Raw genomic sequence first — 22,404 nt, 5'->3', positions numbered from 1 at the left:
AACGCAGCTTCACCACTGTCTTCATGGCCACCAACACTGAGTCATTAGCTGCCTATTAATAGTTAGACAAAGGCCGGTTGGCCACTGAAGCATGATATTGTGGATGAGGTGCAGGATACTGCAGGCTGACATCTGGACAAATACGTCACGTCACGTGACAATCGGATTAAATTAAGAATGCTTTGTGTGAGTCAAGACTTGACCCCTCGGACAGCGGCTAGGCAGGTTGGCTCACTATAGCCTCCCTAAATGCACCTAGCCCTCGTTACAGTATAATGTAGTCGTAAACAGATTATATCATGAATAAAGTGTTGTGAACCCACTGATGGACTACTGTATTTGAAGAGACAGTTATCCCATACCAGCCCCGGGATACTTGCCTTTATGAACTTGTGTGGTTATGGTGGCAGTCGTCCATCGTCCCTCCCGTCCATGCAGTGTCTTCGTGGCAGTCGTCACTGCTTCTGGGGGACTTCACGGTCCATTTCTGCCACCAGGATGATGATGTCCAGGGTCCTGAGAGTAAAGATAATGAAGAGTTTAGTGTTTTAAAGAGTTGATGTTCTAGATATATACTTGCCTCTATGGGCCTCTGTCGGTATGGTGGCAGTCGGCCATCGTCCCTTCTGTCTATACAGTGTCTTCGTGGCAGTCGTCACTGCCTCTGGGGCACTTCACAATCCATTTCTGCCACCAGGATGATGATCTCCACCGTCCTGAAAGTAAAGATAATGAAGAGTGTAGTATTTGAAACAGTTCATGTTCAGAGATAAATACTTGCCTTTATGAACTTGGGTGGGTATGGTGGCAGTCGAACATCGTCCCTCCCGTCCATGCAGTGTCTTCGTGGCAGTCGTCACTGCCTCTGGGGCACTGCACGGTCCACTTCTGCCACCAGGATAATGATGTCCACCCTCCTGAAAGTAAAGATAATGAAGAGTGTAGTATTTGAAACAGTTGATGTTCAGAGATAAATAATTGCCTTTATGAACTTGGGTGGGTATGGTGGCAGTCGTCCATCGTCCCTCACGTCCATGCAGTGTCTTCGTAGCAGTCGTCACTGCCTCTGGGGGACTTCACGGTCCATTTCTGCCACCAGGATGATGATGTCCAGAGTGCTGAGAGTAAACATAATGAAAAGTTTAGTGTTGAATGAGTTGATGTTAAAAGATATATACTTGCCTTCATGGGCCTCTGTCGATATGGTGGCGGTCGCCCATCCTCCCTCCCGTCCATGCAGTGTCTTCGTGGATGTCGTCACTGCCTCTGGGGCACTTCACGGTTCATTTCTGCCCCCAGGATGATGATGTCCAGGGTCATGAAAGTAAAGATAATGAAGAGTGTAGTATTTGAAAGAGTTGATGTTCAGAGATAAATACTTACCTTTATGAACTTGGGTGGGTATGGTGGCAGTCGCCCATCGTCCCTCCCGTCCATGCAGTGTCTTCGTTGCAGTCGTCACTGCCTCTGGGGCACTGCACGGTCCATTTGTGCCCCCAGGATGATGATGTCCACCGTCCTGAAAGTAAAGATAATAAAGAGTGTATTATTTGAAACAGTTGATGTTCAGAGATAAATACTTGCCTTTATGAACTTGTGTGGGTATGGTGGCAGTCGTCCATCGTCCCTCACGTCCATGCAGTGTCTTCGTAGCAGTCGTCACTGCCTGTGGGGGACTTCACGGTCCATTTCTGCCACCAGGATGATGATGTCCAGAGTGCTGAGAGTAAAGATAATGAAAAGTTTAGTGTTGAATGAGTTGATGTTAAAAGATATATACTTGCCTTCATGGGCCTCTGTCCATATGGTGGCAGTCGTCCATCGTCCCTCCCGTCTATACAGAGTCTTTGTGGCAGTCGTCACTGCCTCTGGGGCACTTCACGGTCCATTTCTACAACCAAGATGATGATGTCTACGGTCCTGAAAGCAAAGATAATGAAGAGTTTGCTATTTGAAAGAGTTGATGTTCAGAGATAAATACTTGCCTTTATAAACTTGCTATGCCGGTATGGTAGCAGTCGCCCATCGTCCCTCCCGTCCATGCAGTGTCTTCGTGGCAGTCGTCACTGTCTCTGGGGCACTTCACGGTCCATTTGTGCCCCCAGGATGATGATGTCCACCGTCCTGAAAGTAAAGATAATGAAGAGTGTAGTATTTGAAACAGTTGATGTTCAGAGATAAATAATTGCCTTATGAACTTGTGTCGGTATGGTGGCAGTCGTCCATCGTCCCTCACGTCCATGCAGTGTCTTCGTGGCAGTCGTCACTGCGTCTGGGTGACTTTACGGTCCATTTCTGCCCCCAAGATGTTGATGTCCACAGTCCTGAGAGTAACGATAATGAAGAGTAAAAGACTCTTTTTGGAGAAAATATACTGAAGACTACAAGGGCTTGAACATATTTCAAACTGACGGGGCGATGCAACAACACCCGCCTCTGGGCCTCCGGGCCGTCGGTTATTTCGAACGCTGCAGTGTCGTGTGTGTGTGTGTGTGTGTGTGTGTGTGTGTGTGTGTGTGTGTGTGTGTGTGTGTTGTGTGTGTGTGTTTGTGTGTGTGTGTTTGTGTGTATGTATATTTATCTCCATGACGCTAGTAAAGCGGGGTATCGTGAAAACGTGGACACCCAAACTTACATTTTTCCATGTTTCAGCCTCAACTTTGACTTCAGATTTGAATCTGAACATCTTCACATTTAGTTGACCTCGTTACATTCTTGTACACATAGACAAACACCTTATACGTCCGCCTCAATCACTACAATTACATTTGACAATTTAAATAAATAAATCACACTTACATGTTTACACAATGCCGTGTTTATTTTATTGTCTAATTCAAGGCGTCATAGATAAGTGACTTCTTGGTGTCAGTCATGGTGATATCTGCCTCACTTATCACCTTCATGTTGAATGTGTAGAGACCTGGCGGCCCAGCACCAAACAGCTCCACTCAACATCCACCTTGGCTAAAACAACCTCTCTGTCCAGGTCGATGAAGACGAATCTCCCCCTCCCCACATCCAGCACAACGTCATAGTGGAGGGTGGCCTGTGTGCCCGGGTGTGTCAGACATTGTGTTACTGTAACACTTCCCCTCCTCCCCTGCTGCCACACCCTGGTACAGAGACTCCCCCGGGTGTGTGCCACATCTCCCTACACCGACACACCAGGAGCGGCACTGTCAATAAACATACATCTCACTGTCCACCTGACTCTCCTCCACCACACCCACCTCCTTGACAAGCCACCACCCTCTACTCACCACACCCGCCCTAGAGTGTGTCTCCCAGTATTGTGGGGTGTGTGGGGCAGGGGTGACAGTGGAGGGGGATGGAGGAAAGGGGATGGAGGTGGAGGCACATGTACCCTCATATTTCCTTAACCTGCCGCTGTGTCTGTGTTCTGTGGCGGGCGGCGAGTTGACCAGCTGACCGTCTGTAGTTACGTGCCCTGTGTCTCTGTTGGCTCGAGCAGCGTCCAGTTGTAGTTGAGGGCCTGGAAATATACATTTTGTTTACAATTTAACACATTTCCCGACTTAAGACATCAAATTAGACATTTTATTGTCAACCTCGTTTCAGTGAAACAGCGCACTGAATATCGGCTGCCATTTCCGTCTGTGAGTGAATTGTGTCAGAATTCTGATATAAATAGACATTATAAGGCTGTGAAAATATTTATGTCGGTATTCTAAATGTTTTCTATGTAATTTTACACTGACTGACAATGAAATAAATACTTCATGAAAGATGTTGTAAGAAATTGTTAGGTTGAGTTTGTTCGCTGTCTGTAGTCAGAAATAGACGCTTGCCGACTGAAAACACATGTGTATAAACTTCATATTATGATAAAACTATCATTGTTTGTATTCTAAATTCTTCTTATACGAGTTAGTAAGGAACACACCGACAAAGTAGTTGTTTGACGATATTTTTACATCTGAGTGTTCAACAGACAGTATCAACAGGTAACTTCTACGTCCGCTTCAATCACTAACCACAGTCTGAACACACTTACTGGGCTGGACACAGGTTGTCGCGTTATATGTATTGGCTAGAAAATATGGCTATTTATCATTCCAACACTGTTTATAATTCCAACACCAAATAGTTTAACAGCAAATTGATCATATTCGTATATATTCACGAAGTTCATTACAATGTTTATCAACCATAAACAATTTTGACGTTAGGACTTTCAATGTTGCCAGTTAGTTTTACATAATTGACATTTAAGTCATCGAAGATCATGTCTCATCAAAGCCAAAGAGACTTTTTACACCTGTGAATGGTGAGAGTGACGTCATCAATTTGTTGAACCCATTCCAATAATATTCATGTAAATAAAGCTATAAACTCCATTAAATACTGAGCTTGCAGTTTCAACGTTTACTCCGGCTTAGAAACACAAAATTGTATTATCTGCTTAATATATATGAGCAAACTCATTATTTAGGCATATTAACTTACAATGCATAAATGCTCTTTAAGTATAGTCTCCAAGGGGGAATATTTTACAGGTTACTTTTTCATGCATCAAAGTATATATTGACATATGATTCTTTTAACGTTATATAGTGGCCACCTTATTAAGGAAAGTTATCTACAGCCCTGAATTGATTATCAGTCTCAACTCCTTAGGTACCATACCAGTCTTGCAGTTATTAGGTGCACCAAGTTATTGCGGTTTTCACATCCATGTGAGGTACCCATTTACACCTGGGTGGATTGGGACACACAGGCACAGTACTTTGTACAAATGTACTGCCGTCGCTGTACCCGCAAGTAGATATTTTCACGTTTTCATGTGGCCACCACCTGGTCACTTACTGACGTATCGGTGGGTTCTTTTAAGTGCATAGGGTTGTGTATTGTACACTAGGAGTTGTGACAACACTGGAAGAGTCTGCACACAAGGTTGTTGCGGCCGGTCACAAGTGGACTACTTCCTGACACCTCAAGCTCTCTGGATCTTTATCCTTGGAGATGGTACACCTCGCACCCCCCGACCCCATACTTCCCGACACCTCAAGCCCCTCTGGATCTTTATCCTTGGAGATAGTGCACCTCGCACCCTCAAACCCCAGGAGCCAATGCTTTAATGAGTCTAAATCCAATGCCTTACCACGCAATCAGGAAAACACACACGCATTATAACCAGTCCCATGTCTTTGATAAGAAAATGTCCGACACTAAAATTGGGCTCCTAATGGATTTCAGTAATACTGAAAGCGCTCAGTGTGAAAGTATTTCAGCAGCGTCCAGTACAGTATCCCCGTGATTGCACGTTAGAGCAGAGCCAGTAACATATCCTGTTTGAGAAGGGCGCACATCAGTAGTGTAACGTCAACAATTACGAAACTGACTTTACCCACATAGCAATGTCAACGTGGTCCTTGTTTCTGTTTCCAGACTGTAGGTGTTAAAAGATACGAAGGCAGAGATGCCGGATTTCAATTTATCCAGCCCCCTTGTGTTGAATTTGGCTGCAGGTGTCCTGTGCCTCTCTGGTGGAAGTGATACGAGTTGCGTCTTCGTTGTGTCTTGTATTGAACTCTCCAGTGTGAGAAAGTCCGAGTTTGAAGATATCTGAGAACGGTCTGGATATAGTCTGAGATCTACTTGCGTCGTTCACTCTCGCTTTTACAGGTAACTTGCTCGGTGTGTAGATTTGACAGGTCCTGCTTCGTCTGATTCTCAAGCTTGATGATCAGCTCCTTTTCTCTTTGATCGAGTTGTGTCCTCAGAGAATGGAAAGTGTGGTGGATGGCCTCCTTCAGAGCGCTGCTTGCATTCTTTGTGTCATTTATGACTTTGTTGATTTTCTTCACGTGTGCCTTGTGAGAAGTATGATGTGCAGACATGCTCTTCTCATGTTGTTTTATTCGTCCTCTAGCAGCGTCACCAGACACATCTACATCACCAACGTCGTGCTCAGCATGGTCACCAAGTCTGCATTTGTAACAGATTAAAATGTTGCAGTTTTTGTCAAAATAATAGGGAGGATAAGGACTGTGAAGTTTGCAGACTGGTTGGGTATATATGTTTCCCGATGCTGTATCCACAAAGGTTTCTACAACGTTTGGTCGGGTAGCTTTAAAATTGTTGTTCATGTTCTGGCAGTATTCACAGAGTAACTCCTCACACTCCTGACACCAACACACAGCCTGGTTGCCGTCATTTTCAAGGGCGATGTTTTGCTGTTAGATGGAATATTTCCTCCTGTCTCACTACATCCTTCTGGAGGGTGATGTCTTTGAGGTTGACTTCGGTCTGACATGTAGAGCATGATATAACAGCACCAGCAGCTGCAGATGTCACACACGAAGTGTAAACAGGACAGTATGTAGGGAGCTGGACTTTTCAAGGTAAACTGCTGCTGGCAGACAGAACATTTGGGGAAGACGTCCATTCTGAAATGGATAATGTCACTGTCTCTATTCCAGTAAGAATAGTGCAGTCTACAACATATCTTCAATTCAATAATAGGAAGGGTTTACCAAGAATGGTACACTGACTCCTCGAATTACCTGCTCTCTAATTCCGCCTCAACAAAGAAAAATGCCAATCCCATTGTATTATATTATAACGATTGACCACTCTTTGAGACTACTTGCAGAAAACAACACTGAATTATGAACAAAAATATCTCACACAATAGGTTACATTTTGAATACAGATATTAAAAAGGCATACATCAGGGAGGGAAATTGGTTATGGGTCGTGTCTAGATAAGAGGGAGGGGTGGGTAATAGCAGGGAGTGCAGGTAAAGGAAAGGGTAACAGAAAGAAGGGTGTAACAGGAAAGGGAATTACAGATAAGAAGGACGTTTATGTAGTAAGGGAGGTGGATACAGGTAGGAGTGACAGGTGCATAGTAGTAAGAGAGCTGGATACAGGTAGGAGTGACAGGTATGCAGTGGGAGGAGAGGTAGATACAGGTAGAAGTGACAAGTGTGTAGTTGGAGGAGAGGTATATAAAAGTAGGAGTGACAGGTGTGTAGTGGGAGGAGTGGTAGATACAGATAAAAGTGAGAGGTTTGTAGTGGGAGGAGAGCTGGATACAGCTAGGAGTGACAGGTGTGTAGTGGCAGGAGCAGTAGATACAGGTAGAAATGACATGTGAGCAGTGGGAGGAGAGCCGGATACAAGACAGGTATATAAAAGTAGGAATGACAAGTGTGTAGTGGGAGGAGAGGTAGATACAGGTAGGAGGGACAGGTGTATATTTGGAGGAGCGGTAAAACAGGTAAGAGTGACGGGTGTGTATTGGGAGGACGGGTGGCTACAGGTAGGAGTTACCGATGTGTAGTGGGAAAATAGGTTTGCAGGCAGAAGTGATAAGTGTGTAGTGGGAGGTGAAGTGGATAAAGGCAGGAGTGACATGTTTGTATTGGGAGGATAGGTGGAGAAGCGCGTACCTGAATGAGAGAAAGTTAGGTTATAGAAGGGAGAGATTTGTATCTCAACAGGAAGGATAGGTACATGTAGGAGAAACCACTGTGGTTAAGGTGGGAGACGAGGAGAAGGACGGATGGAGAGATAAAAAGAGGCATAAGATCTCATGTCGCTTGTACTTCACCCACTTCACCTACTTCATAAACTGCATAACACATGTCTACTTGATCTGCATCTGCCACACCCCGAGCTACCTTCCAGTGATATACACACCTGAATATCCAGTCTCCGAATGCATAGACCTGTCTCAGTGATCCCTAATATTAACTCTTTACAATAGCCTATCCTACATATCGCGTGACAACGACAACGTCTCGTTCATGCACAACAATCGACGACAGTGCACACTTCAAGGCAGACTGCAGTCACGTCACAAATAATATGTTCCTGGCTGATCTCCCTGAAGAAACGCATTCTGTTGGACTATGCTGTGGGTTAGTTTGCATATTTTTAGCTCTCACGATGCAAAATGAACTTGTTTTTAAGCACAAAAAGGCTAGGACGAATGAATTCTGAAGTGACAATAAAATAAGGTATAGGTGTTTGCTTTTCGTTCGATTGTGAATACTTGACTCATGGTCAACGTAGGTATCATCTGATCCACTACGCTTGCGTATGTATTTATTTGAGTTTTGTTTTTAGGATATTTCAGCTTGACTCACATTTGTCGAGACAAAGTAGAACACACCTATGTGGAGGTTTGGCTTCCTTGTAATAAAAACAGGAGAGTCATCTAATTGTAGAAAATTCTACCACGCTACTAAAGATTACCAGTTCAAAGTGAATTATTTAATGATATGTCCAATGTCCGCCTTCCACCTGAATCTCCTTATTCTGCCCCAAACCATACACTACTTACCCCATCAGCGCCTCTCACACCCTGAGCTTCCTAACTAATTTATCCACCCGTATCTCCTATTTCTTCCACACCCTGAGTTTCCTAAATCACTTATCCACCCGAATCTCATTCTGTTTGTTCTAACCTTCTAGGCTCTACTTACCTTACCCACGTCCCCCATACCAAGAGTTGCCAAAATACTTGACCCTGTCTCCTAATGGTTTTACCCCACCATACCATGACTTATTCGATCTGCGTCTCCCACACCCTCAACTTCATAAATAATTCACCTACCCGTATGTCCTATTTGTTTTAATCTATTATGCAGTACTTACCCTACCTACGTTACGTACACTCTGAGCCTCCTAAATTAGTACCTCCTGACTAATTTATCCACCATTATCTGTCACCATATGCTCAACCCCACCATACACTACTCCTACTTGCGTCTCCCACTCCGAGAGTAACCAAATAGCACAAATTATATGTCTACCGCGTCTCTTTTTCGGGGCCATGTGCTGTCCGTTACACTATGTGAGATCTACATTTAGCTGTATTACAGCTGTATGATCACTGGTCCATGTGTTGTCCATTACACTGAGATCTACATTCAGCAGAATAACAGTTGTATCATAATGGATCTATGTGTTGTCAGTTACACAGAGATCTGTATCTAGCTGTATTACAGCTGTATCATGACGGGTCCATGTGTTGTCCGTTACACAGAGATCTGCATCTAGCTGTATCACAGCTGTATCATGACGGGTCCATGTGCTGTCCGTTGCACTGAGATCTACATTTAGCAGTATCACAGCTGTATCATGGTAGATCAATGTGTTGTCTGTACACTGCGATCTATAGAAGCAGTGTATATTGAATCTGTAAAGTGACGGGTCCATGTTTTGTGGGAAGGTCTATCTATTGGAAGCCGAAATACCCACTGTGGTTTCCTTTATCTAAGTACAACAGTCTATTGCATAATTTCCTTTCATAAACAAATGTCTAAACGTGTGCTGAAAAAATGGTTTCTGTTGAATGTTATTGACAGTGTGCAAAGATTCATGGCATACGCTAGCGCTTTCCTTAAATCTCTGTCTGGTATGAGAAGTAATTCCATGACATGTTTTCGTTAGCAATCGGTATTAAGTGTACAATGTAAAGGTCTTGCTTTCCTTTAATCTATCTACAATGGGCAATAGATTCATGACACATGTTCCTGTAAATTTCTCAACTGTGTAAATGAGATAAAATTTGACATCACATCTGGAAGTTTTGAGCCGTAGTCTTTTATTGACGGTGTATAATACATCAGTGATTTATGTTCTCTCTAAACTGATTACAATAGATCCATGACGCTTACTTACTTCAGGTCTCTGTCTATAGCGTACAATGCAACCATAAGATATATTTTCCTTAAATCTCTCTCTACAGTGCACGACAGATCCATGATACATGTTTTCATTAGATCTCTCTCTCTCTCTATGATGTACAATAAATTCATGAGACGTGTTTTCCTTCGATACAGTGTATAATAGATCTATAAAACATGTTTCCTTAGATCTATGTCTATAGGGTACAGTAGATCCATGACACAATTTCCTTTGATCTCTGTCTACAGTGTGCAGTAGATCCATGACGCATATTTACTTTACATTTCTGTATGTAATGCACAGTAGGAACGCGACACATGTTTACGTTTGTAATGTACAGCAGATTTACGACACACGTATACTTCATATCTCTGCCTGTAATGTTTCTGGGTATCACAAGGAGTAGGTGTATGTTAGCATCTAATGGATATGTGTTTCTAACTGTGTGCTACAAATTATCGTATACTGTTCATAAAAGCAGGGGAACCTGGACACTGAAGTCTGGTAGAAAGAAAACCCATTGAGGAACGTTACAATGACGTTCACCTTGTGTATGCATCATCATCTCACGTTATCACCACATGCAAACACAATGCGTGGCAAGGACGTGCACAATGCGACAGCCTTCGACATGTGCATGGGGCGTCATTATGAATCTTGACGTTTTTCAGGAAGGTCGATAAATCACTGTAGATCATTTCTTCCGATAATTTTCTTGCATCTGTGATGGGTCGGGGTTTTCAGGGTTCAATCACACACTACTGACTGAAAATTGTAAACCTGAAATTTTCATGTCATACTCAAGTCACCCAACAAGGGGGATAACTGAATGAACAGCTTTCGTTTGAATGAAATCCATGTGGTGATGCATCCACAAACCATCCACTATTAATCTATCAAAATTGATTCAGTCCTACATATCTCCCACTTTTGACAATCGTACAAGGAAAGTACAGTTCCCCTACATTTTTGAAGAGTATATGTCTTCTTGTAATCATTGCAACACTGCAGGTGTTCATTTTATCGAATACGAAATATTAGTGAACACAAAAAAAATCCTTTCCTCTGAACATGTGAAATCCAAGCAATCATACCATTCACTTGAACTGGTCGGGCCACCCTCTACCTGACTGTGCATTCTCCGCCTACGCTACCAGAGGCTTCCACGACATCACCAAGATCATCCTCTCTGGCCGGGGACTGAAGGAGGCAACAGTGGCATCAGGACATTATGATTTGCTTCTGTGATATCATCACATATTGAGTTTTACTATTTTGACATCATGACATGTTGCATTTTATTATTAAGACATCAGCACAGTTACATGTCCTAGTTGAATAACTTTATGCATGGTTTCCACAGCTGAACACTTTCTGGTGACGTAATCTCCCAGCATTTCCATGCAACATATTGACTCTATGTAGTGGTTGCACAAAATTAAAGTGTCATATGAATGGAAACAATATCGAATCAATTTCGTCATTTATCAATATTCCAGCAATATCAGGGAACACCAGAAATGGGCGTCACACATTGTATCCATGTGGAGATTCAAACCCGGGTCTCCACCGAAGATTTACCTGTAGGGCTACATCGCTCCTCTATTTTGAAGAAAGTTGTACGCTGTGATTTATTCAACTCATATGTTCCCCCTTGTCTTTACTGATGTTCGTCCTTTCAGTTTTGTATGGGCATGTTTCTTTAAAAAGTCACTTTTAACAGATACAAAGGTAACTTGTCTGTTCTTGTATTTTATCTTACCAAAACTGAATTTACAAATGCTTTCCAAAACACCACAGACGTTGGTGATCTGCTGCTAATACAGGTAAATGTGAAACCATTGTCGGATGATCACTCGACAGCGCATAAAGACATTAAACAAGTTGTATAGTGAGTGAACAAACTGCAGTAAACAGGCACCACTGCTGATTGGCCAGGGTCAGGTCGAGCACGTGTATTACGTCATTTTTGTAGTAGTTGTTTTTGACGGCAACGTGTAGGGGTAGGTGGTTATATACCAGTTAACGGGTATGTTGCAATTCCAACTTCACAATACAGTATATTGCGGTACACTTTTTCCTGAAACTGTTCACCCGATGCGTAATTTTCGTGATGTGGTAAAAATAACGAGAACGTTTGTATTTCCATTATGATATTACATGTCAATAGTTTTTAGAATTTTACTGGTCATATACTTGTACTTGCGTGACTTTTAAACCATATCAATGAAAAGATAGATTGTTACTGACAGTTGTCGTAGGATAGAGAAACCAAATTGACGGACGCCGCTGCGGAAGTATATTCTCGCGTTCAAATATTCAGAGTGAATTTGGAAGCATTTTCAGTTGATCTCATGTGCAATCACATCTGACTCCTTGCAGTGGCCAGGGCATGGCATTGTTTCGAAAGACAGGAAACAGTAATTTAATTACCTTAAACCATCTGTTACACTTCCACATGCCAACACGTATCACAATATATCGGAATGTGAAAATTGTTACAATATCCAACCTTAGCTAAAGAAACAAGAAATGGGCTGCTTACTGGCCGATTGTCGGCACAAAACATCTGAAACTGACAACTCATCCTCGTGTTCGACGACCATACTGGAACCATTTTGACGCCATTACAGCGACGTCAGCTTTTGCAGTGGGTCCGACGACACCTCCGATGGTCTCAGACAGACAGGAATCGAGTTGTCATCAGTGGCGAATGAAGATATACTCTCAGATTCGCTGATGGTAGGTTGAGAGTGCTATTTCGACGCCATGAACGTTATACAGGAAGGTGACAGATTTGGGGGCGGAGTGCTATGGGGTGCTTTCTGTTGGATTGCCTATTCCCAACTTCTGGTTATGTATGGGAATCTTAATGCTGCAGTTTACCGTGAACAGGTGCTGGCCCCCGAAGTTTTTCCATTTATTGCAGCACATAGTCTAGGTGTGCACTTTCAAAGCAAAAAATGCCGGACCCCGCACAGTCAACTTGAACAGGAATTACCAGGAGAACGGAGGTCACCTGGTCTCAATCCAATCGAGCACAACTGGGCTGCACATAGTACATGTCCGTGTACTCTCCCGAACCAACCCGGGAATTTGATGGATCTTGGTGCTGCTTTGCAGGAGCAATTTCGCTGACTCCCAAGTAATCAGGAGGCGGTGCTTGGCGGTTGTGAACGCACGGGGTGGCCATTTACTGAACATCACATCAGATTCAATTTCCTGTGACTTGACATTTTAATTTCGAATCTTCTTTGATGAAGTCTGTAATCACATGGAACCGATTGTTGGTATTGCGATTATTCTCAGTTCATGCCATCGATCTTAAGAAATAAATGATAACCTGTATACCATATTCCTGTGTCCTTTCTTTTGTATGTACAACCCGTCAAAGGTTCAGACCCACTAGTGTTAATGTAGCCACTTAACTCAGTCAACTGTTCTAAATTGCATTTTGTAAAATAGTCCACACTGTTTACAGTACTGTTTACACATGAGCTGATGTACTGTTAAGCAAATTCGTACCGTTGAAATGATTATTGTCATGAGTTCAATAAATCATGAAACTGAGTAAAAATTGTCAATTGTGTAAAATTTGTATTTGTGACCAGTAGTGAAAGCCCGTCACTATGACACCAGACATAATGCAGTCATCACAATACTATGTAATCAACGACGTACTGATGTGACCTATTTGATGGCAATGAATCAGTGTGTCATAGTTCTAATTATCTTTTGATTTTGATATATTACAAACATGTATTCAAGAACTGTTCACTGAGAATGAGTGAAAATAGTAGTATAAGAAGATATAGTAGCCCAAAGTATTTATGTGTAACAGACTTATTTCTGATACAGTTTTAAAACTCATGATGACTAGTCTAAGCATACATGTAAATTGGGTCTTGTATATACTCAAACACTCTGTCATTACAATGACAATTATGATATTAAATATATAGTATAATTTAGAGGATGATTTGGTTGCTTCTCACTGTAATGAAATAAATTCTCTTGTGATACACACCTTTCAAGACTGATATCCTATAGCAGTGATAATTTGCTTTAATGCTGACTGTCCAGGAGCCAAAACTTTACATCAAAAGACAGTTGTTCACATCCAAGATATTTGCCCTTCAGCAATTTGATGCATGATCCTAATGCATTTTCCATCTATATGGTTTGCAGTTGGTTCGCCAAAGTTTGTGGAGAAATTCGTCTTAAATGTAACCAAATGTATAGACACGACATATAGTGAGTTCTGTCAGTGTGTCTAAAGTTTTGATGGATAGTATATTATTTAACATATGACTGTGAACTTTCTAGTTTGACTCATTATATTATTGGCAGATCTTTTTATCTGTGTTTGGTTTGTTGACAAATGAACATTCCTTACTTGCTTTCAATTGGCCACCTTGTGGACATTATGAAGCATGACAAGAATTCACAACATACGCTCTACAATTCTAAACCAATCTTGGATTAAATACTCACCCTTGTCACAAGAAATGCCATTATGCTACAACTAACTGCACCTCTAATGAGTTAAGAAAAAAAACAAAAAAAACAAAAAAAACCCAAAAAAACAAAACAAACAAAAACGAAAAACAAACGAAACTCATAACTCTAAATCTGTTGCTAAAACGTTGTACTTTCAAACATGTATAACTCGTCCACAAATAGACTTTAGTGCATCGAATATAACATCAGTTTAAAGGAAGGTCATGGGGCTCCTGGCTCTCAGACCAATCTCTTTCAACATGTTCCGTACAGTTTGACCTGATATCCTCTGAAGTCCACACGCCCTGGCTGCTGTGCTGTCACCCGTGGAACGACCGCGCAACTGTAATACCCGAATGTACCGATTTTGTGCTGCAGTAGTAACTCGAGGTCTGCCTGTATGGGGACGGTCATTTGTTATACCTGTTTGGTTGCAACGAGCTGCCAGCCATGACATCTTGCTTAGACTAACATTCAGACGCCTGGCAACAAAAGACTGGTAATCTTAATCATGCATTTTTACAATGGCGTCAAGACGTGACGTAGTGATTTAATCTCTTGAAACTCATTCAAAACGAATGCCAATTTCTGAAAATAATCAGGATTTTTATTGCCAGACAGTGAATATTCTTTGATGCACAATTTCAACTGGAAGGTGATGTCTGTTTCCTTGTAACGATGCCTTTCCCATCCTTGAAAGAAATTACTTCAAAATCAACATTTTCATGTAAAATCGACTTTTTACTTGTGCAATTGTGTAAAATCATGTTATCACCACTTGTGTTACATATTGTGACAATTGTCTGAACAAAATAGTTAATTCATAGATTTATAACAATACAAATCGCCTATGGGTTTCTTTTTATGTTTGTCGGGCGGCATGGCTATGAAAGTTAAAACTCTGTACGCTAAACGACAAATTAAATTATATGTGTGCATTGCACTTGAATACGATCCATGAGCTTGCGGATACATTTCCTTAATTGTATATATGTGTGGGTGTAGAAACATTTATCAAATCCTTTAGTCTCAGAAATGCATGGATTCTACTATGTTGTTAGTGACAATGTTGGTAGCTGGAGGTCTTCCGTATAACACAGTTTGGAGGATGTGACCATTTACATAGAAGTAGGTATTATTTCTAACAGCAGTGTATAACTTCTTGAGCAGTTATAGTTTCGATATTTCATTTACGTGTTTACGTAGGAATTAGGGTGAGAAGGCGAGATGTTGTTATTGAGGTAGTTTGTTTTAGGTTGTGCTTTAACATTTTGAAAAAAAATGGTTTATACATTTCTAGTTTTAGGGAAGGTGGGGTAATTTACTGGTTATTGCGTTCGCCCGTCACGCCGGAGAACTAGGCTGGATTCCCTGCATGGGTACAATGTGTGAAACACGCTTCTGGTATGCCCCACTGTGATATTGCTGGAACATTGCTAAACGTGGAGCAAAACTAAACTCACTCACTCACTAACTCACTCTAGTTTTTGATCGTCTGACATAATGTCAGATTACGCACCAACCCTGCATAGTTATAAATGAAAATATGCATTGAAAGGTTCTACACAAATGTAACAGGGCAGGGAATACTGAAGACTGCATCATGTTCAGTTACAGCTAATAGAAACAGTATACAGTAACGTTATGCAGTTCAAAATGTGGAGATTTGCTGTATGTTTATACTTGAATACACGTCGATCTTTACTACACGATAAAAACACTTAAAGTCAGTTTCTGTTGTTTTCAGCTATGTCCAGGTACAAACGTATTATTTCAGAACACACGTAATTCATGAGTCCTCAGTGATCATTTGGGTAACCTACTGGTTAAGGCGTTTGTTCGTCACGCCGAAGACCCTGATTCGATTCCCCACATGGATGCAACATGCGAGAGCCAATATTTGTGTCCCCCGAGGTGATGGTGCTGGAATTTAGCTAAAAGCGCCGTAAAACCATACTCACTCACTCACCATTAACCGTCACATCTGTCTAAGTAAAAGAAATGATTTAACATGCACCCTTTATAGATGACTCTCTGAGTGTGTGGGTTCGAATTCCGGAAAGGAATAGGTATAGTACTGATAAAATGTACCCCCAAATAAAACATAATTTTCATTTCACCACTATCAGGTGTTCAGAAATGCTTGAAAATAATGCTACAAGCTTATTTCCGCTTTATTCACCGATGGTAGCACAATCTCTTGTCACCTTCTGTTCCGTTATCCGCAAATGGCGAGATATCTGGTCAGAAAACAGAGATTTGTGCCCCCCGAAGTCTGAGATTTCTAACTTATATAATCTGTAAACTACTCATATGTGGATTTAAAACACGTCTTACTAACAACAAAACCCAGCTAATTAGAGAAACAAAAGATTCTGTGAACTTGATTGAGTTTCTGAATATGCGTCTCACCACGTACACGAGGATATTGTATGTCCGCTTCAATCACTTTTACTACATCTCTTCACTGACATGAAATGTGAGGTGTGTGGATTCAAAACTACAATAATTTCATCACAACTGTACATGTGGGGATTGAAAACATTTACATTACAGAAACCAAATATGGTAATAAATTCATTATTTGAAACAAATTTTGATGAATTTGTGGATTCAGTTATTTGTTGTGCCATTTCCCAGATATGTATGAAATGTATGATAAACCGGTCAACTACTGCAGAATAATAATCATAACAATAGTCATGTGTGGATGAATGTTTGCAACATCCCACAGAATCCAGTCAAGTAGTAAAACAACACATTTAGCTGACCTCGTTACATTCTTGTACACAACAAACAGCACAAAGACAGACAACTTATACGTCCGCCTCAATCACTACAATTACATTTGACAGTTTACACACTTACATGTTTACACAATGTCATGTTTATTTTATTGTCTAATTCAAGGCGTCATAGATAAGTGACTTCTTGGTGTCAGTCATGGTGATATCTGCCCCACTTATCACCTTCTTGTTGACTGTGTAGTCACCTGGCCGGCCAGCACCAAACACGGGAAGAAGAAACTCCCTCCACTCAACATCCACCTTGGCTAAAACAACCTCTCTGTCCAGGTCGATGAAGACGAGTCTCCCCCTCCCCACATCCAGCACAACGCCATAGTGGAGGGTGGCCTGTGTGCCGGGTGTGTCAGACATTGTGTTACTGTAACACTTCCCCACCTTCCCCTGCTGCCACACCCTGGTACAGAGACACCCCCGGGTGTGTGCCACAGCACCCTACATTGACACACCAGGAGTGGCACTGTCAATAAACATACATCTCACTGTCCACCTGACTCTCCTCCACCACACCCACCTCGAGGACAAACCACTCCCACCTTTAACTCACCACACCCACCCTAGAGTGTGTCTCCCAGGATTGTGTGACAGGGGTGACAGTGGAGGGGGATGGAGGAAGGGGTATGGGGGTGGAGGCACATGTACCCTCATATTTCCTTAACCTGCCGCTGTGTCTGTGTTCTGTGGCGGGCGGCGAGTTGACCAGCTGACCGTCTGTAGTTACGTGACACCTCTTTGTGTTGGCTCGAGCAGCGTCCAGTTGTAGTTGAGGACCTGGAAATATACATTTTGTTTACAGTTTAACAAATTTCCCGACTTCAGACAACAAATTAGACATTTTATTGTCAACCTCGTTTCAATGTTTACAAAACAGTGCACTGAATATCGGCTGCCATTTTCACCTGTGTGTGAACTGTGTCATAACTGCGATATAAATAGATATTATAATGTTGTGAAAATATTTGTATGGGTTTTCTAAATGTTTTTCATGCAATTTTACACTGACTGACAATGAAATAAACACTCCATGAAACATTTTGTAAGGAATTGTTAGTTGAGTTGGTTTGCTGTCTGTTATCAGTAATAGACACTTGCCGCCTGAAAACACATTTGTATAAACTTCATACCATGATAAAACTATCGTTGTTTGTATTCTAAACTCTTCTTATACAATACTTCTTAATAAAGAATAAAACTGACAACGTAGTTGTTTGATATTTTTACACATCTGACTGTTCAACAGACACAGTATCAACAGGTAACTTCTACGTCCGCTTCAATCGCTGACCACAGTCTGAACACACTCGCTTGGCGGGACACAGGTTGTCGCGTTATATGTATTGGCTAGAAAATATGGTTATTTATCATTCCAACACTATTTATAATTCCAACACTAAATATTGTAACATTAGACAGTTTTCAAATTGATCATATTCGTATATATTTACAAAGTTTATTACAAAGTTTATCAAAAATATACAATTTTGCCGGGAGGACTCTCAATGTCGCCAGTCAGTTTTACATATTTGACATTTAAGTAATTGAAGATCATGTCTCACAAAACAGGCTTTTTACACATGTAAATGGCGAAAGTGTCGTCATCAAATTACAATAATATTCATGTAAATAAATCTACTGAATGCTGAGCTTGTAGTTTCAACATTTATTCCGGCTTGAAAACACTAAATTGTATTATCTGCTTGATATATGGAAAAACTCATTATTTAGGCATATTTAATTATTAATCATTAATCCATTGTAGCGGCCATCGATCATGTTACTGTTATAAGCTTAGGATTTCATCTTACTGATTATATTGACAAAGACTGTCACAGGTAATTGATCATCATACAATATAAATGCACATAATAAGATAACAATCCGTTAAAACTGTTAACAGAAATAATGAAACAGAGTATTATTTATTATTAATATAACTCACATATTCACGCAACTGGTACATTCTCAAGGCGCCGTTTTTTCAGCTGCCCCCCAGATTCTTTTTTGCAATTTCTTTTTATGCATCAAAGTACTGACATAAAAAGTTTGATAGTTCCTCCCTTATTAAGAAACGTTAACTACGACCCTGAACTGATTATCAGTCTCAACTCCCTGGGGATCATACAATTCTTGCAGCTATTAACCTCACCAAGTTACTGCGGCTTTCCCATCCATATGAGGTACCCATTTACAGCTGGGTGGATTGGGACACATAGTAACAGTGGTTTGTACAAATTTACTGCACGTTGTTGTACCCGCATCTAAGTGTTTGCACGTTTTCATGTGGCCACCATCTGGTCATATACCAACGTATCGTGGGTCCTTTTAAGTGCACATTGTTGTGTATTGTACACTAAGGGTTGTGAGAAAACTGGAAGAGTCTGCACACAAGGTTTATACAGCCGATCACAGGTGGACGCCTTCCTGACACACTGGATCTTTAGCCTTGGACATGGCGCTCCTCGCATCCTCCACCCACAGGAGCCCATGCTTTAATGAGTCTAAATTCAATTCCTTATCGTGTGGTCAGAAGATGGAAAACATACACACATTGTAAGCAGTCCCATGTCTTTGATAAGAACATGTCCGACATTAAAACTGGGCCCGTAATGGATTTCAGTGACACTGAAAGCACTCAGTGTGAAAGTATTTCAGCGGCGTCCTCTACAACATCCCCGTGGTTGCACGCTAGGGCAGAGCCAGTAACCTAACGTGTTTGAGAAGGGCGCACATCAGTAGTGTAACGTCACCAATCACGAAACTGACTTTACTCACATAGCAATGTCAAAGTGGTCCCTGGTCCTGTTTCCAGAATGTAGGTTTTGCTCCCCGCGTCTGTAAAATATTTCCAGGATTAAAGAACAAAACCAACACTGCTTACAGACATGAAGAAATAAAGAGCATCTTCGATGTTCAGGACTTGGGAGGTACTCCATCTTAGCATACCATTTCCACGACACATCTGGGTCTATTTCATAGTGAAGATTAAACACAAAATGTAACTGCTTTCGGGTATTAATAATCCTTGCCCATTATGTGTACACACATCACAATACCAGGATAACATGTTGTACAAAATCCAAATGTTGATTTCCAGGATATGTATTTGCTAAGGTTGTTCTGACCATTTATGAATATTTGTATTCATAAGGATGTTTGGGAATGTGTTTCTGATATATATGAGAATAGCTATGTATCTATTGTGATAACATAGCATGAGAAAAGAGAGATGTAAATAGTCTTGTTCTTTTCAATTTCATAATTGTTTTCAAGGTAATGAAAAATAACCATACCAAACTGTGATAATGCTGTTGAATCGTTGGCAGCCTCCGGGCACTTCACCTTCAAACGAGAGAATTCAATCTTGCGATCTTAGATTTACAGTTGGCATATTTCAGCTCTAATATACAAGTACAGTTTACAGAGAATGCGAACATGCGAACATTATACGTACATCGTAAAGTGTTGATGGTACTTACCTAATTAACAACGCGACGTATATACGCATGCCTACAGACTAACAAGTACTTACCTGCTTGTGTGCTTTCTTCGTGTCAGTTATATGGACCTCGGGGGTCTGTGCACATTTGTCTGTAAGATGACCCACAGCTGTTAATTAATCTAGCCTTCTATGTCATGACAACTAGCAAATGTTTCCTCAAATGATTTAAATGTTTCACCGAATTATTGTTGGAAATATCTAAACACAGCGTCCATATGCCATCTTAAGGTGGCATTATGTAATAGGAAAATGTAAAACGATGTTTCAAACTTTTTTTCAGTTTTGATAAAGCTTTATCGGTATTACTGTCAATATTAATACCCATTGTTAAAGTAAGAAGTAAGCACCTGTAAGTGTGTGTTTATCAGATGCTGATCCATGTCCACTGACAGACCCGAAGATAGAGATGTCGGATTTCAATTTATCCAGTCCCCTCGTGTTGAATTTGGCTGCAGGTGTCCTGTGCCTCTCTGGTGGAAGTGATCCGAGTTGCGTCTTCGTTGTGCCTTGTATTGAACTCTCCAGTGTGAGAAAGTCCAAGTTTGAAGCATATCTGGGAACGGGATTGATATAGTCTGAGATCCCCTTGCATCGTTCACTCTCGCCTTCAGAGGTAACTTGCTCGGTGTGTAGATTTGGCAGGTCCTGCTTCGTCTGATTCTCCAACTCCATGATCAGTTCCTTTTCTCTTTGATCGAGCTGTGTCCTCACAGAATGGAAAGTGTGGTGGATGGCCTCTTTCAGATCACTGCTGGTCTTCTTTGTGTCATTTACAACGTCGTGCTCAGCATGTTGACCAAGTCTGTATTTGTAACAGATTAAAATGTTGCAGTTTTTGTCAAAATAATCGAGAGGATAAGGATTGTGGAGTTTGCAGATGGGTTTAGTATGTATGCCCCAGGTGCTGCGTCCACGATGGTTTCCACAACATGTCGTCTGGTAGCTTTAAAACTATTATGCATGTTCTGGCAGTATTCACAGAGTAACTCCTCACACTCCTGACACCAACACATCGCCTGGTTGCCGTCATCTTCATGTGTACAGAGAAGCTCTGTAGGGCAATGTTTGTCTGTGAGGTGAAGTATTTCCTTCTATCTGACTACATCCCTCTGGGGGTTTGTGTCTATGAGGTTGACCTGTCTCTGACATGTAGAGCATGATGTCACACCAGCAGCTGCAGATGTCACTCATGTTTCACACACAGCATGAAGAGAGGACAGTAGGTAGGGGGCAGGGCCTTTCAGAGTAAATTGTTGCTGGCAGACAGATCACTTGAGGAAGGCGTCGATTCTGAAACAGATAATGTCACTGTCTCTATTCCAGCGAGGATATTGCACTCCCCAACATATCTTCAATGGTATCAAGAATGGTAGACTGACTCCACGAATAACCTGCTCTCTAATTCCGCACCCAAACTTCAACAGGGAAGAATTGCAGTGAAACACCGGCAGTCACGTTGTATCACATGATAACGATTGTCCACTCGTTGTGACTACATGAAAACAACATTGACTTATCACAAAATATCTCACACAATATGTTACGATTTGAATACAGATATCAAAACGACAAACATCAGGATGATACGCTGTATCATAAGGGGTAAAGATGGTGGAGAGGGATAGGGAGGGAAACTGTCATGGGGCGGATCTAGATAAGAGGGAGGGGTGGCTAGTAGCAGGGAGTGCAGGTAAAGGGAAAGGTGGCAGGAAGGCGGGTGTAACAGGAGAGGGAATTACCGATAGAGGTGGGAGTTACCGATGTGTAGTGGGAGAAGACAAGAGTGTTAAAGGTAAGAGTGACAGGTGTGTAGTGGGAGGAGAGGTGAACACAGGTAGGAGGGGCCAGTGTGCAGTGGGAGGAGAGTTGGTAATCTAGGAGTGACAGGTGTGTAGTGGGAAGGGAGGTGGTACAGGTAGGAGTGACAGGTGTGTA

This window comes from Haliotis asinina, chromosome 7, assembly GCF_037392515.1.
Source record: "Haliotis asinina isolate JCU_RB_2024 chromosome 7, JCU_Hal_asi_v2, whole genome shotgun sequence".
Taxonomy (NCBI): domain Eukaryota; kingdom Metazoa; phylum Mollusca; class Gastropoda; order Lepetellida; family Haliotidae; genus Haliotis; species Haliotis asinina.
Note: the sequence above shows the minus strand (reverse complement) of the source record.